The sequence below is a fragment of the Sus scrofa genome, chromosome 4, assembly GCF_000003025.6.
Source record: "Sus scrofa isolate TJ Tabasco breed Duroc chromosome 4, Sscrofa11.1, whole genome shotgun sequence".
Classification (NCBI taxonomy): domain Eukaryota; kingdom Metazoa; phylum Chordata; class Mammalia; order Artiodactyla; family Suidae; genus Sus; species Sus scrofa.
This window is the reverse complement of record NC_010446.5, coordinates 108135600-108145718: the sequence shown is the minus strand read 5'-3', so window position 1 is coordinate 108145718 and position 10119 is coordinate 108135600. Positions and strand designations below refer to the sequence as shown.

General features: G+C 46.3%; 1 long non-coding RNA gene across 1 annotated transcript; it reads left to right on the top strand.

The window, feature by feature from the left end:
• Positions 7494-8786, top strand: LOC110260344. Its single transcript, XR_002343503.1, has 2 exons — positions 7494-7962; positions 8052-8786. It is a non-coding gene; the product is annotated as an uncharacterized LOC110260344 (long non-coding RNA).

Below are 10119 nucleotides of genomic sequence, written 5' to 3'. Positions count from 1 at the left end.
AAACCAACACCTGGATGGACAGTGCTCATCCGGTGAGCTGAAAGTAATGCACTTGAGAGTAGAGATTGAACAAATAAAAAAGCGTATATTCTATTTCCAAACTAGGTAGAGGAGAGCAAGGGGTCAGATCATCCAAAATGCAAATGATGCCAAAACATTTCTATTTAGCTTTGACATGCATGATTAGCAGTACCTTATTGTTTCGTTTGGGGCTTTCTGCAGTAGATATGCCTTCCTAAGTAATTTTCATTAAACTGAGAGTGAAGGGAATTTGCATTCCTGGAGTTCACACACACCTCTGCTGCCTGGGAGGTAGAAACAGAGAAACCTTACCTCCAGTGTTTCTGGAAGTGGGCTACCGAGCAGTTTGCCTTATATGTTCCATCACAGCTCACTACTCACGTTTGCCTGGGACTCACATTTTCACTATGTAAGGTCTGAAATCATGGGTCTGTGCTCACAGATTGCAGTTCAGGTTCTCAGGACCCCTGCTGATGCTCAGTGGTTATAATCCTTCCCCTGAGAACCCACATGCCCTAAATAGCAACTTGGAGCTTCTTGATGAATCATAGACAGAGGGCAGCAGTAAAGACTAGCTGTGGCTCGGAGTCAAAAGACTGCTTCCAGTCCATCCGAGCTAAATCTCCCTGGGAAGTCCCTGGATCTTGCTGAATTTCAACAATTTATGCTTGAAGATAGAGAACATAATACTCACATTAAGAGGTTTTTTTAATCTTACTTTTTATTGAAGTATAGCTGATACTCATGTTAAGAGTTAAAGTGGGACCCTGTGCCTGACACGGGGGCTCTCAATGAATATTCATGGAATTAAACCTGAATGAGGCAATGCTATGTAGACATTAAATTCTGTTATTGTTATAGACTTGTAGAGTTGGAACCAGTCTTGCCTAGTTTATAGATGAGTTTAACTTACCTCCAAGCCATTGTAAAATTTTATACACACACACACACAAATAACAATGGCTAAGACTTCTTTGATGTTTACTATTAGGTAGACCATATTCTTTATCTAGGCTAAGCCATTTAACGTTTGCAACTATTGCACAAAATACGTACTATGATTCTCCTAATTTTAGAGAGGAAGAAACTGAGACTCAAAGAGGCCACACAGGTAGTAAGCCGCAGAGCTGGGATCCAAATCCCTGGTCTAGTTGCAGAATGTGTGCTCTTCAACCTATTCTCCTGCTTCACAAATTGGGATGTCAGCATGTCCCAGTGGACGACAAAGTAGACCGATGTGCCCAAAAAGAGTCACGAATCAAGTGCTCTCAGAGTGTGGAGGTGGAGGAGAATCCTTCCGGCTGGGGTCGCCAGAGAGGGCTCCATGGAAGAGGGAACCTTCGAGCTTGACCTAGAAGGATGAGAAGAACGTGGGCACAGAGAGACGAGATGGGAAAGGAACAGAGTGAAGAAAGGCATAAAGATGGGAACAGCAAGTAGTTCCATCTGGGGTCATAAGGAGCTTATGGGAGATGTGAGCTAAAGTTTTGAAGATGGGTTAAAGTGAGGGAACCTATGCTAAGCTGCATGGATATTTTTCTGGAGGAAATAGGGAGCCACTAACAGTGTTTGAGCAAGAGTCCAACAGGATGAGAATTGTGTCTGAGAAAGAGTTAATGTGACAGTTGTGTGTAGGATGGTGTGAGGGGGAGAGACTGCAAGCAGGGAGACCACGTGTCCCAATCATCTAATAGGCAGCTCTGCTCCCACTGAGATAAATAAAGACTTGTTGACTGACTGACAGACTGACTGATTGGCACACTGCTTCCAAAGCACAAGCCCATCTCCATCAGAATTAACCACAGCGGCAGCTCTGCCTGAAACTGGGCAGAGCTCTGAGACAAAAATGATTGAAAGAGCCACACAGCCTTGCATTTGTAAATGCAGAAAGTTTGGAAGCTACAACCCCCTCCCCCAGATAAACAAATTTCCAAGCGGGAATGCCAATGGAGAGAGGAAACACCCTCAGTGAACTGAATATAACCCCAATTCTGTTTCTTTTTTTCTTGTATTCCTTGATTGTGAAGAGAAAATGCATGGCAGCTGCATAAAAACGATGGTTTTATTTCTACATGTGAGGCTGTCAGGGAATTTGGCTATAACCTTTTATTAGATGTTAATAATTTAGAAAAGGGAGAAGCATTCCCCAGTCAAATCTAATCTCGTACAAATAAATACTTTGCAGAGGAACGAGAGCATCACATTCATCCGGGGATGAACAGACGATTATCAAGTCTTCACACAGTGCTGGCATCCATCAGCCGGGCCATTCACTCTGGTTAATGGCAATTACATTACTTTCCTTGGGTCTGTTTTCAGCAGTTAGATTTGTAGCTCTGGGTGTCTCTCTCCTATGTCGACTCTCCAAGGCTTCCCCCTATGTGTATGCGAGGATCTATGTTCTGTGTGTTTGAGTGTGCACTGCAATAGATATATATGTAGAAAATAGTCTGGAGTGCTTATACGCACTGATAGGCTAATGCCCAGGGTTAATGCCCAAGAGGCCCCTGTGACTTAATGTTCAATTAAAGCCAAACATCCATTGGAGGAGGCAGAAGTGACTTTGATTTGATGCTCACAAGTAGGAGCCTCAGTAGGCAAAGACCCTGGTTGACCAAATGCACTTGAGTATTTGCTTCACGAGAGCAATCTTTTTTTATTTGATGGTTCACATTGATAACTGGACCAAGTTGGCCCTTTGCAGCACTGAACACATTGGCAGTAGCTATACAGCTGCCAGCCTGCTGTTAAATGTTAGTCAAAACATGTTTAGATACCTATAAATTGGGGTTTATGATTGCAAAGCTATGCTTTCCCTTTGAAAAAGAAGTAAGCACTAAGGAAGCAAGGATGCAATAGGTAAGATAACTACCTAGTTGGAGGCATGCACTGACTAAAAGTATAACTGAGCTAATTTTTTCACTGTAAATAAAGAGTCACTCTGATACATTTGCCCACTGTCCTAGACCAGATAAGAAACTTGGCCACAGCTCCTCCACACCTGGCAGAACAAAGTTTATTTTCATTGACTTTTCTGCTCCTCTCCTAAAACCAGCTTCTCTCCCTTGAGGTGGAGCAGTTCTCCCCAGTGGAACAGTTCTCCCCAGGAATCTCTCCAATCTGGCCTGATCCTTGGACAAAGCCTCAAGGATTTCAGATGGCTGCCGCTCTCCTCACAAAGTACCCAAAGTGGTGGTGGTGGGGGGTGTCCCAGTGCAATGCTGGTAAGTCAGTTCTTTGGGGGAAGAAGAAGGGAATAACCCTGACGTACAGAGCCTACCCATTCCCATGGTGTAAATATTTCCACCATGGCCAGTTTTAAGCTACCAACAGTTGAACAACCAGCTTGGGACATTGCTAAATATTTAACAACCTGCCAGTGTGAGTTAACTTCAGCACAGCACTGTCAGATCCCCTTGCCCATCCCCCACCCCTGAAGACCTCCAGGCTTAGGTGGGTATTGGGTCCCTCACCCAGGCATGGTCTTCACACCCACAGTGCAGCCTCTGGAGCTTGTAGATCTGTAGGAATGCAACACATTCCTTAATCAACATCTTGTTCAGAAAGTGTCACTTGCCATAAATATAGGCTTTTAACCTGTCTCCTTGGCAGCTAGCTCTGGGAGTAGGGACAGGGAATTCATCATAAATTTCAGAGCTGCTAGATTTCAAGGGAGAAGGAGAGGCTCTTAGCCCAAAAGAACTATGAAGTGAGCATGTCTCCCAGGCCCCATCACGGAGGAGGGGAAACGAACCAGGCTTTGTGGTGTTTGCCACTGTCCCAGGTGCCCTGGCCAGGGTGAAACTAGCCTGGACTCTGTTTCCAAAGTATAGCCTGGAGTCTAAGGGAATACAGACCTCAGAGGTGTGGATATTGGAGATCTGCTCTGGTTCAGAGCTGGAAACCCATCAACAGTTATTAAAGGTATTAGAGGAAACATTTTGTAAGCATAAAAACTGCTGCCAAAGGCTTGAGAGAAGAAACAAACAAGGCACAGAAACAGGGAGATGAAAACTGAGACAGGGTCAGAGACAGAAACGAAGGGGAGAGACAGATGGATAGAGATGGTACTGGACCAGATTCTGTTAAACTTAAAAAGTCTGAAATGGCCCTATTTCTCTATTTGTTCCAAGCTCCTGGGTGTAGTTCAAAGCGCATTCAGCCAATGCTTCCCTGTCTCCTACCTCAATTCACTGTTTAATTTTTCATCAGAGCTGACAATGGACCCCTCCCTTTTGTTCTAAGTCATAGGCCCTAACAAAACAGTCTAAGTTGATGCCGTGCCTTTACCAAGGTCATTTTCCCTCTGTGAACATTCTCTTTCCTTCCAAGTGGCCTTCTTCTTCCCCAAACTCATTCCAATCCTCACCTCACCCAGAAGACATCCTTAGTTAACTGACTGGGTTTTTATTTCTCTCTTATTCCCTTGGCACTTAGGTGCTCAATTTGGACAAATCCTCATCCTGGTGATTTTAATAATTATTCTGCAAACTACTCAGCAGCATGTCTGACCTTAGCCAAATTGCACATTCATGTCTTCAAGTGTACAGAGAAAAGATTGGACTGAATGACTTTAAGCTTCCTTGCAGTCCTGCCATTCATCAACTCTAAGTGCTGAAGGCCAAGCAGAAGATGAACTGGTGGAGAAATGTACCAATGAGAAAAGGACAAACAGCTGAGGTGGCCACATCTGGGCTGAGAGTGACTGATGCTAACAGTGTAGCCACAATCTTTGGTTACACAAGCATCCCCTCTTTCATATTAGCAACTGCCACCCAGAATGAAAGCCATAGATCCCAATGTACTTTATACCTGACTGTTCTGGGCTATTAGATAGAAACAAAAATGATGTATGGCAGCTTCTGGGAGCCTTCCTTACAAGACAACTAGTGATCATTCTCTGCTCCTCTTCCTTCTTTACTCTCTCCTCCACACTGCTGCCTGGAATATGGACGCGGTAGCTGGAGCACTAAGCTCCTTATGCTCAGTGAGGCTGAGAACCACCTGCACGCTGGAGGACTTCATGGAACAGAACCTCCCTATCGGTCCTGAACTATTTCCCTCTGGACTTCCGCTAAGTGAAAGACACTCATGCTTAAGCCACAGTTATTTTGAGTCTCTGCTACTTACAGCAGAAATGTCTTAAATGAGACAAAGTTTCAAGCTTGAGAAGGAATTACCATGAGGCTCATAAAATCAGATGGTAGCAGGTGACTGGTGGAAGTGGAGTAATAGATGACAGGTGAAAGTAAGACAGGAAGATTTGACACCAAGAGCAGTGCTTTTCTCATGCCATCCCCCACCTCCTCACCATAGTACCAGCCTCAGATCTCTGGGGGCAGATTCCAAGTCCATCCATAAAACCTGTCTCCAGGAGTCTTCCCCTTTTTGACTAGCCCAGCACCTCCAGGATCTCCCCTCCTCAAAGTTCCTAGGCACTTCCTATTACCTATTTGGCACTAGACAAAATGCCTGATACTGTCTTTAAGAATCGGAGTTCTCATCGTGGCACAGTGGAAACAAATCCGACTAGGAACCATGAGGTTGGGGGTTCGATCCCTGGTCTCGCTCAGTGGGTTAAGGATCTGGCATTGCCGTGAGTGTGGTGTAGGTCGCAGACGCGGCTCGGATCCTGCGTTGCTGTGGCTGTGATGTAGGCCGGCAGCTACAGCTCCAACTAGACCCCTAGCCTGGGAACCTCCATATGCTGCGGGTGCGGCCCTAAAAAGACAAAAGAAAAAAAAAGAATGTTTCCATTTTCCAAACTCAGTTGGACTATAGTCTTCTGGGAAAAATAAAATAAAATAAAAGCTCTTTTTACTTTTGCTCCCATTACAATGATGACATCCCAGACTTTGTGGAATAGATCAGATATCAAGTATTTCATCCTGGTTCTCCTTGAATTTTGAAAATTTTTAGTATTTAAACTACATGAGTCAAACAATCTTTTTAAAGTAGGACCATAACAAAAATTCCAGTCTGGGACTCAGAAAATCTGATTCCCATACCCATAGAACCTACCTAAGTGCTCAGGGGGTTTTTTGTTTGTTTTTGTTGTTTTCTTGGTGGATTAAAAATATCTTGACAAGGGTCCAGGGCATCTAGATGGAAAGAGTGATGTAGGGAAGATGATGAAGGACGGCAAGTGGAAGGAGTGTGATTAACAGGGGTACCATCAGGGCAGGGAGAGATGCTGGGCCTAGAGCAGCAACCAATGAGCCATCAAGACAGGGACAATAGCCACTTTCTCTGCCAACACACACAGCCTATGCCGGAAATCTGGGGCCTGGTCACAGTGAGAAACTGGAAAGTTCTTTCTTTAAATAGTAAAAGTAAATGGCCAGATTTCTGGTAAAGGTGGTGAACTGAACACACACATCTAAGTTCATTCCCTCCCCAAACCTCACTAAAACTCCAGCAAAGGGATTGTTTACAAAGGCATAAACCCACAAGGACAAGGCAAAATGGGAAAGGAGAAAATAGCAATAAAATTTTGGAAGCTGCAGAGTGGATGGGCAAAGGATAACAGACTTGACAGACTCAAGAAATCCAAGTCACTGCCAGTGGTGAGGAAAGCTGAAAGCCAACCTGATTTATACCATGGAATCCTCAAGAGGCCCTGGAATTGGCAGCACCGTGGATTTCTGGAAGTCAAGGTTGGCGGAGTTTTAGGGTTGGTTAAAATTAGGAGAAGAGAGAGAAAGCTGTTTAAGAAGGGCAACATCTGGTTCCCTCCCCATTTTGGGATACCTGGGCAGTGCCCATCCCCTGCAGAAGACTGGAGGCATATTATCTGCAAAGGGTGAACCCCAAGGCTTTGCCGCACTGTTGAGGGTAGTTCATATCATCCAAACAGGGAGGCCGGTGCGGCATTTCAAGGGTTTCCCCAATGTTACCAGACATCTGACAAGAGCCTCTTAACGTGAAATACAGATATCAAAATCAACTGAAAAAAAACTAAAGCTATAAAAGGAGAACACTTTATGACTATACCTTTATTGGAAGGTACTAGAAACGCCTATTCTCAGCTCCGCTGGCCCTTTGCTTGCCTGCCTTCTCTAGGAAGATCAACTGCACAGTCACAAATGCCATAGGTGAGAGGGCCTTTCACAGCTTCTGTCCAGTGGTTCTCAAATTCTGGCTCTAAAGAACCTGAGCTTCCAAGAGTCCTTCAGTGTCCTGGTGTTGGGGATGAGAGGCTTAGCAGGTAGGACTCCAGCCCCTGCCCAGCTTCAACCAAAACAGCTATGCTTTTTTTTTTTTTTTTTTTTTCTTTTCAGGGCCATACCTGCAGTACATGGAAGTTCCCAGGCTAAGGGCTGAAGTGGAGCTACAGCTGCCAGCCTACACCACAGCAATGCAGGATCCAAGCTGAGTCTGCGACCTACACCACGGCTCATGGCAATGCTGGACCTCCGACCCACTGAGGGAGGCCAGGGATTGAACACACATCCTCATGGATACAAGTCAGATTCTTTTCCGCTGTGCCACAAGGGAACTCCCACCTCTGCTTTTTGAAGCTGTTTTAAAAGTGAATTTCCCTGTAAATTGGTGTTTAAAAAGTTGTTCTACTTAAAAAAAAAAAAAAAAGCTGCAAATTACAGACCAAATGCAGGCCCTATATTTAGAGATAAAGAGATCTAGGAGTTTGCTATGAGTCAGGGTCCTGCCCAGAGCCAACAATGGCTATGCAGCGACTACAGCAGATATTTCAGCTGTCAGACTGCCAAGGAGAGGTCCCTAGGGCCCAGACCAGGAGCTCTCTCTCTGGTGACCAACCACCTTCTAGCCTGGGACTGGCTTCCTGCTGCCTTCTCCCTCCTGTGGTCGTTCTAGGACAGTCCCTCTAATCCCAGGGCCTGACTGCTCTGCTGCTTTGCCCCCTCTGCCAGAGACTCCTCTGCATCCCTGATGAGACCTCAGCCTGGCTGGTGCTTGAAGGTAAGAGACCAGACATTTTGAAAAGGTAGGTAAAGGAAAGCCATGCTCTGTAAGCTCACTCGGAAGTGTCTCCTTTCTTACTATTTCAGAATCCCTGGCTTTGTGGCTCCATCAGACTTCTCCTGGACCAGGATATGTGGACTTCTCCCCACCCAGTTCCACTCTCCTGATCTCCTTTTTTTCCCCCAAGCTTCCCACTAGCTCTCTTGGCCAACCCCCTAGAGGCTGGTGGGAGGCTAGTCCTTGGCTCTTTCTAAGGGATAAGGCAAATGCAACCATCCTTATCTAGACAACTTCATCTCAGAACTTTACTTGGCAGTGGATACCACTTCCCTAATCTAACCAGAATCTTCAATATCTAGTGGAAGGCTCAGACCACAGAAAACAAGGCTAAAAGATAAAGCTTCATGCTACTCAGAATGATTGTTCCTGTTACATAACTAACATGCACAAACACACACTCACATGCACGCACATACGCATGCACACACTCACTTTCCTCTGGTCCTGGGTCCCTTTCCAGGATGACTTGTGCCTTCCATGTGACCCGCCTGCAGAGGCTGGAGTTGTTGGCCATGCTGCCATCCAGCCTTGCTCTCACCCAGATGACTGAGTAAAGGAAAAATCAACCTCTTTGATAAAGTGAGGAATGTCCAACAATATCCCCCAAAGCTCAGGTGACACCTCTGAAAAACAGGCGTCTGAGAAGGACTCTTGCCTTCAAATACCCGGCTGTGTCCTCTGACTCACTTTTTGCCTCAGTTTAACAGCAATATCTTCCTATCCCCTGTCTTGCTTCTACCTTCTGGAAAAGAAAAAAAAAACAGCAGCACAGCTACTGTTTATTCAGCTAGAACTAAAACATAAGCTCCTTGAGCACAGATTTTTTTGGTGTTTTTCTCAGAGCTCCATCCCCAGTGCCTCAGATAAAGCCTGGCACAAGGTAGGTACTCAATATGTAACCAACGAATGAAAGAGGGCGCTATGGAGCCAGTGTTTCATTCTCCCGTCCTGCGAGCCTTCCCCACACAGGGCCCGGCCTGCTGTCAGAGTGAAATCCAAGTCATGGAAGAGGACGCTTAAAGGACAGAGAACCTGCAGCCTAAGTGGGGCAAGGAAATGAAGAGAGAGCCCCCTCAAGACCCCGCCGGGCTTCCGTGATTAATGACTCCACCAAAGTGGCTCCTTTTAAGTCCCAGGACCATTTGCTCAGGGTGAAGGGCAATCTGCTGATTTAGAAATGAAACAAAATGACCAGAACCTTCCAGAGAGTCCAGCGGGAGCTGAAGTAAGAGAATCTGAATCCTCCTCATAAATCATCTTCCGCCTCAGAGTATATGGCCTCAGAACTAGAATCCACCATGGTCCCACATCCCCGCCACCTCAGCGGCTTCCCTCTGGCGAGCTGGTGGACAGCACCCCCCAAGCCTGCGGGAGACCCTGAGAAGACACAGAAGCCGTGGTCCCCACCCCAGCACCGGCTCTCCCTTGCTGTCTTCCCCTAGGCCCCCTCTAGTGGAAGCCACACTGGCAGAGGCCCCATGCCACTCAAGTCCTCGGGTCCACACTGCTGGGAAGGCTAGAAGCACCCCTGGGGGACAGGGGTCTGCGCTGTTCCCACACAGTCCTGCCACTGGCTCACCTGACTTTGCTGTGTGCCCAGGCTGTTATCTGAACACAGGCTCTCCTTCTGTTTCTTTCTTTAGTTCAAAAATTTAAAGATAGGAGTTCTTGTCGTGGCGCAGTGGTTAACGACTCCGACTAGGAACCATGAGGTTGAGGGTTCGATCCCTGCCCTTGCTCAGTGGGTTAACAATCCAGAGTTGCCGTGAGCTATGGTGTAGGTCGCAGACGCGGCTTGGATCCCGCATTGCTGTGGCTGTGGCGTAGGCCGGCGGCTACAGCTCTAATGAGACCCCTAGCCTGGGAACCTCCATATGCTGCGGGAGCAGCCCAAGAAATGGCACCAAAAAAAAAAAAAAATTAAAGATAAAATAGTTTCATTCTGTCAAATTCCTGGCATTGTGTCTTGTGATAACAACCATAAAATAAAAGCTAGCCAAGGAGGACAGAGTTTTCCTTCCTTCATCTGGTGGTTGGCAGGGAATGGGGGTGGGGGTAGGAGGGAGGTCGGGGAAGTAGGTGTGGGGAGCAGCA